Source organism: Penaeus japonicus, unplaced genomic scaffold, assembly GCF_977035675.1.
Source record: "Penaeus japonicus unplaced genomic scaffold, GWHDUDI00000001_assembly GWHDUDI00000004, whole genome shotgun sequence".
Taxonomy (NCBI): Eukaryota; Metazoa; Arthropoda; class Malacostraca; order Decapoda; family Penaeidae; genus Penaeus; species Penaeus japonicus.
The window spans coordinates 2,106,095-2,113,594 of record NW_028234406.1 but is presented as its reverse complement, the minus strand read 5'-3'; the positions used below and the strand labels follow the sequence as shown (position 1 = coordinate 2,113,594).

At 34.4% G+C, this 7,500-nt stretch overlaps 2 protein-coding genes across 4 annotated transcripts in view; both read right to left on the bottom strand.

Annotated features, from left to right (window-relative positions):
* The window catches only part of LOC122252723 (AKT-interacting protein), a 145,959-nt gene extending 145,033 nt beyond the window's left edge, over window positions 1-926 (bottom strand). For both annotated transcript variants that reach the window (XM_086535882.1, XM_086535878.1), the window contains exon 1: window positions 824-926. The gene's annotated coding sequence lies outside the window, so the exon portion shown is untranslated. The remainder of the gene's footprint in view (window positions 1-823) is intronic.
* Window positions 927-5,629: 4,703 nt separating this feature from the next.
* The window catches only part of Rab11 (RAS oncogene family member Rab11), a 22,863-nt gene continuing 20,992 nt past the window's right edge, over window positions 5,630-7,500 (bottom strand). For both annotated transcript variants that reach the window (XM_043015400.2, XM_043015416.2), the window contains one exon: window positions 5,630-7,500. This exon is cut by the window's right edge and continues 1,573 nt beyond it. The gene's annotated coding sequence lies outside the window, so the exon portion shown is untranslated.

The window sequence follows — 7,500 nt, the reverse complement described above, 5'->3', positions numbered from 1 at the left end:
AATATTGCTAACCAGCAACTCAAGAAGGATGCACATAAAACCCATCATATAAATTCTTGCACCTTAAAGACAAAGAATATTATCAATGGCAGAGTTCTAAGTTTTGATAACTATACTAAGGAAGACGAAAATAAGTATAAGCAATACATCATGGAAGAGAGGAAGTGAAAAAGGAATTGAAATAACAAATAGGAGAAGCAATTGGGATAATTAGGATAATAATGACAAAAGACCAAATGAATAGCTGAAGATAATGATAATGACATAAGAGCAAAAGTGGGTAAATACATAAAAAAAACACACATACAAATACAACAAACATATATACAAACACAAAAAACAAATAAATACGATACAATACACTGAAAGCATATTCCTCCTAAATACTTAAACATCATAAGCTCCGTAATTCAATATAATTCTAAACATATACAATACTCTACTGACCTATAGACACTATCATACCCAAAAAAACAGATAACAAATAATTCTAACTATCCCAACGTCACGTAAAAGTTAACCAAAACTCGGAAAATAAAAACATATTTTTGGTTCGTGTAATTCCCACTGTAACGACCGTATTTCATCCTTCATTTCTAACTAAACCTAATACCAACGAAAAAAAAGTTGAACCAATCCCATAAAAATGCAACTCCTGACAATATCTGCAATTGCAAACTTACCCACGAAAATTAAAACAAAAAAAAGGGGTTAAAACCTGACCTTCTCACCACCATCATTTCTCCCCCCATTTAATAAATACCACCCCTTCTAAATCAACCATCACATTCAAACAAGTGTCAGAATCAATCCTATAACTCACCCAATGAGAAAATCGAGCACAATTAAGGCCTCCATGAGAGAAACTTTGACAGGAGACAAAAGTGGGACGTAAACCAATGTTGTTGTCGGGACGATGGTTCTTTTCCCGGTTGGGTTATTATTTTTTTTTTCATTTTTTTCTTTTTTTTTCGGTGTTATTTATTTAGTTAAACGTTTATTTTGTTGTGTTTTGTTTAGGGTGTATGTTTTTTTTTTGTTGTCTTGTCTTTTATTTTTATCTTTATTTTTTATTTCTATTTTTTCTGGTGTTATTTATTTCTTTTTTATGATTTTGTTGTGGTTTGTTTCGGGTATATGTGTTTTCTTTTGTTGTCTTATTGTTTTGGGGTTTATGTTTCGGTGTTGTATGTTTTATTTTTTTTTTATTGTTATGTGGTGGGATATGATTTAATTAGGGTGGGATTGTTTTATTTTTATGTCTATCTTTTGCTGGTCTTATAATGTTTTTTTTTCTGATATTGCAGATAGTACCGTGTGTGTGTGTGTATATATATATATATATATATATATATATATATATATATATATATATATATATATATATATGTGTGTGTGTGTGTGTGTGTGTGTGTGTGTGTGTGTGTGTGTGTGTGTGTGTGTGTGTGTGTGTGTGTGTGTGTGTGTGTGTGTGTGTGTGTGTGTGTGTGTATTGGTATACATATTACTATCATCATCCTTATTTTCATTAATGTCATCATTATCATTATTGTTAACATTATTATTGTTCCACTTGTTATCGGTATTGTTAATATCATAATTTTATCATAACTTTTCATACTATTCAGTATCTTTTTATTTATATTGGGTATTTCTGTGATTTTGTTTTCTCTTTTCCACCAATAGAGTATATATATATTATCAATAATCTTAAACTCATTTCTATTTCATCATTTCCTATAACATAATTCTGATCACTTCTGTTATGTCAAATATCATGATTATTTATGATTATCATTTTCAGTATCCTGCCTCGTCTTATATGAATGTTCTTAAGCAGACACCATTGCCACATGGAGGTCTGCCGTTTTCCCTTTCTTCCTTCCACTCTCTTATACCAGAGCTTTTTAAATGGCCTCTTTTGAGGATAATCCGTATGGAATGGAATGTTCGTTTGTTATTTGCTCTGGGTAGTTTCTGCTTAAAGACTCGCATGTATTTTGGGAGATTTTTTTTTATGGTAGCTTAGTGTTTTTGAAGTTGTAACTCTGGGTCCACGTATTGTCTTATATCTTCCAAGTATAGTTTAATGTATAACTTCTTAATGGATGGTCCTGGCTTTATAAAGTCCTTCCATCTTGAGATGACATTTTTAAGACTCGACTCTTATATCTTCGAGGTGTATATAATGACCCATTTCTTTCTGTGACTTTGTAAGGAATATAATTTCAACTTCTTCAGTCTCTCCCAATAGTTTTCAACTTCTTTTGATAGCTTTTTGGCGGTCGTTGTTTATATTTGGCCCAGTTCTTGCAAATCGTTTACCTAGTGTGGTGCCATTGGCTGGAAGCTATATTCCATCGAGAATTCTACTTGAGACTTCCAAAGGGGGAGAGGAATATAGTTTTAAAATGTAAGGAGCTCCCACCTGGGTCATATGATTAGCTAGAGTGCAGTGGATGTGTTCTTGCTCTTTAGATGTGCAGTTGTTTTCCATCCGCACCTCATATGTTCTAGGTTACCTTTTCTTTAACCAATCTTTTGTCTCTTTTGCTTCTCATCCGTTCAAATTTGCTGTTATATTTCATGTTATTGTGTGTCTAGTGAAGATGTATTCCTAGTTGAAAGGTAGCTCTTTAATGCTTGTCTCAATTTTATTTCATGTTTTATCCATGCGGTGATTTTGAAAATGCTGTGATTTTATTCATGACCCCCCCCCCCCAACAACAACAACAAAAAAAAAATGAAAATAAGTATAGGGCCCTGTACTGATTCTTGAGACATCCTAAGATCACATTGAGCCCTCTTCCACCCCCTTCCACCAAGTTAATTTGTCTCCTGTGGTAAAGAACTTATATTTGTTCCTATTTCCCTACAAAAGTCTGCCTTTCTCAGTTTGTGCACGATAAATCTGTGATACATCTTGCCGAACATATTTGCAAAATTTACGGACGTTACATCCAGGTTACTCCTATTCTTCAGAATTTCTAGGAAAATTGTAGTCCAAGAGTTGGGATAAGTAGGATCGTTTTCGGTGGAATCAATGCTAAACCCGCCAAAAGTTTTATAGGTGTACGAAGCCAGGTCCACCGGTCTATAGTTTATAATCTCTCATGAATATTGGTAAGACCCTTCCCTCATTTCCCGATGGAGGTTTCTCCCCTTGTATTTAATGCTATCCAAACGGTTTATAACAGTATGGGAAGTAGGCCTACCTCTGCCCATCTCCTTAATAGGGCTTCTGAGTTGCTATTTATGCCTGATGACGTATTCTTTGATCTTTGATACTTGTGCATACTTCATACATATTTGCACAGTCATCAACCCCCATTTAGTCGTGTGTACGAGTGGGACACGAATATGAGCAAGTCTGCGCTATAATGATTCTTACCCAAAGTTGATCAAATCGACCTGTCTGGTGCTTGATCATACAATTTGAGTGTGTGGTTGTGTGATTGATGATATGAAGAAGATTCTTGAAGATTAGCATCACGTTTGATGTTATCCTGCCATGCATGCTTAGCCGCTTGTATCGTTGCTTGATCAAACCATTGCTACCGAATTACCGAAATCTGTCTGCTATACGGGAAAGCGCCAAAGTCTTGTGACTGCGTTATATTTATCGTTATTTTGACTATTTTGGGATGAGAAAATGGTGATGGTAAGAACGATTATATTGTTTAGGCACTTCATATTAATTTCCTAATTTCTTACTTATATAAAATAACTTTGAAACGGTACATATATGAGAAATGGCTTGGCAATAGAAACTTGGTCCATATTTTCGTTTTTTGTGCTCTATAATAGATCAATTGGATGTAAAATTTGTCTCCATGAAATAAAAACCCTTCTGGTTGCTTTAATATTTTAATATATGGAGGTTGACTCAGATGCCTTGTTTTTTCAACTCTTTGCAATTTAAGATACAAATCAGGAAATAACTCCCTGACTTAGAAAATACTGGATATTTGCTGAGGATACAGCGAAAAAATGGGCTACGTTGATCTGGCAGAACAAATAAGCTCCGGTGAGCAGATGCATGCACGGTAGGCCCAACTGACTCGTACTCGTAAGATACGCCAACTTTAGTTTGTTCGGTCGTGTGTTTAATGTTTCGCTATGTATGAAGTGCGCTCAAGCATATGTTGGACGGGTATATTTGACCGTCTACGGGTTGCTTTTGGGAATTTCCATTAGCAGACGTTTGTTACGCTTCCTGAAAACTAGCTTTTTGTTTCAAATTTTATTAAATAGATTCTTGTTAATCAGTGATAATAATAATACTGAAAAGTCTTGTGATGCTAAATTTGTATCATAAAATCAGCACATACGCCACTAGTCGATGACGGATCCATTGCCAAGGCGTGACTCTATCTCTTATTTGGAGACTGCTGACTAATCGTCAATTCATTCCTCCCTATAAGATGTGACAACAAAATTCTTCCCTATTGCCGGCTCCAGGTTAGTTCCGGAGTCGTTTAAGACGACGGTAGCCATGGTCCAAGGGGAGGAGGGATGTGTTACAAACTGGATTTTAGCATATCAGTATTCAGATATTTTTTCAGCTCCCTCCTCGAAATCAGATAAATGGCTAACAACTTACACTGGTATCAGACAGTTGTCTTTTAGAAGAGCAACTGGAACAGGTCCTACAGAAAAATTCTTAATCTTCATATCATTGGGATTCTCGGAAGGAACCGAGACGTGCTTCCTGACACACAATTTGACGTAAAATTTCTGGTTGTGAGGTTGACACAAATTCTCACAAAAGACAAAACAGTATAGAGGTAAATGAAAATCAACAGTTTCAATTGTTAGAAGTATGTTGTGTGAGGGCTTCGTACATTGATATTACTATTACGCATTGTTACCTAAACTTGAAGAAAGAGGCAGAAAACTTAGTAGGTTGGTAAGGTAGTGGTGAAATGAAGGAAACAAATATGTAATAAAGATGACCTGTACATGAGTAGCAAAGTGAAAATACAGAAAAGGATTTAGCATTATGATGAATCGACAATAACAATGCTACAGTAAACTATATGCATAGGAAGGGAAATAATGTGTGTATCTGTAGACATAACAGACATTAAGATGTTAATGTTAAATGCCAGGATTAATGAAATGTGAAAAACCTTTAACCTAAAGTCTTCAAGGAAGGAGAGGAATGTAGGAAAAGAGAACATAATAACTTGAAATGCGACTACTGTAAACAAAGTGAAAGATGGAGTTTGCTTTCTTTTATGTTCACTCATAGGTGGCTTTCAGAAAAAAATGAGGGGGACAGTTTTACCATGGCAAAGAATCTAGAATACTTTTTAGTTTCAGGTATGAATTTAGCCCAACTAAAGGGATTTCTTTCTGAGGGTATCTTAAAATACATGTGATTACAAAGATGGGGACTATACTGAAAGATGATGTATCAATAAGTTCTCAACTGTTTATCTGATAAACAATTATCGTAAATGAAGAGTGCAGATAGTTATTGATATGCTCTCATATCTTCATATCACATAAAACATGAATCTCCATTTCGGTGTGTATATTGTAAGTAAGGATTATCAAACGTAAAAAAAATAAAAATAAAAATAAAAATAAATAAAATAAGGAGAGGACAATAAAAGCTAGGCAGTAAAGTTTGTAAATATTTAGCATGTTTTATTGCAAATAATGTGCTTCTTTACATTGCTTTACAAAATTTCCTATGCAAGCGTGAAACCAGGGCTACACTTGACATGTCAATCACATTTATATGGAACAAGATAAAACATTATTAGCCACATCCATGACCTCGACTGACTCACTTCTGCCTCGCTGAGACTTTGTGCCCCAGAAACTCATCACATGGCTCTTAATCATTCACCTTGCATCATATAGGCAATTTGGGTTTGAATCACCAAGGAAAGACGGAAAAAAAAGAAAAAAAAAAAAAGGAGAAAGAAAAGAAAAGAAACAAAAAAAAAAAAAAAAAAAAATTTAACAAGCACATATACAACTTATTCAAAATGATTATTATAATTATATTAACCCATAGGAAACAGACTACAGATAGAACTCAAGAGGCCTCCTATATCTCCTCTCAGAAAAGCACCCCTTACAACAGGAAAGACATCAACACATCTACTTCCACTGCCAAATGCTGTCAACGGCTTCCACTACACTGACATTCATCTCAACTAAGAGGAAAATTTCTGGTCCACGATCGGTACGTACCGCCATTATAATCACCGAGATTGTCTTCTAAAAAATACCTAAAAAACAGACCTTCCGATCTATTCCCTTTAACACTTTCCTTTTTATTTTTTTTTCTCTCTCTCTTTTTATACATACAGACACTTTACAAGTTATCTCTCCTCTCCAGTAAAGACGAAAAGGAAAATTTATTATTAACAACCTTCATATGTAATCACCTTCAACAGGGTAAAGCTCATAGAACACTCACAGAATAAGCTAGTTATTAAATCCATCATTTATCTTAGTTGAGATCACTGTCAATCACTGTCAACTGATTTAGAATATGGTAGAACTCGTTATTTATCGGTTTATTTATTCTTAAAAAAATTGCTCTGCTCAGTGTTAAGTGGACTTTTAATCTATATACCCTTACTTGGTCACTAACATATGCAATGCCTATTTCTAAAAAAAAAAAAAAAAAAAAAAAAAAAAAAAAAATAATAATAATAATAATTACTTAGGAAAATCTATTAATGCATAAAAAAAAAAAAATAATAATAATAATAAAAAATAATATCATCAACGGTAGTATCTTCGACTTTGCTTCAAATTTTGAGAGACTCCTTGCCATTATGATGTTCCTCGGTTAGCGAAGTCCTATAGAGCAAAATTCGAACGTGTTTGCAAGGGTTAGTACCACAGCATCTTCACCCAATGACTCCTCAGTGTTGCATGATCCTTCATACATCTGAGGACTACACTATAAAGCCATGAAATCCTGTACACTGCTATTCCCAGTGGATGGTGGGTATGTCTAGATATACCTGGATGTCAATATGTGTCCACATGCATGGTAAAGGGTGCATTTGGAAATTGTATATTCAGTAACATATATTCTCTCACCTTGCAAGTTCGTCCTGTGACGTGCTCACCAGATTGCGAGCTAGCACTTTGGTTAACTCGCTTGATTATACATTTTCCTACCCACCCATAGATTACACATTCTGCACAAAAAGCTTTATATTCAGCAAATATTTAGATACAATCAACCAATGATAAAAAAAAAATATATGCATGGAGTTGAATTCATAAAAAAAACGTATAAAAAAGCTTTTCACAAGGTACAAGAAAGCATGCCTTAGTGGCAAGAAACCGAGATTTAAATATATAATAACTTTGACAAACTAAATATTTGGCAAACATCGTAGTACATAAATCCCCAGCAAGACTGTCTGCAGGCTGCTAAAGTACTCTCTTCATACCAAATCAACTACTTTTATACTTTAAAACATGCTGTAGCAACTCAAGACATAGTTCACATGTAGAAAA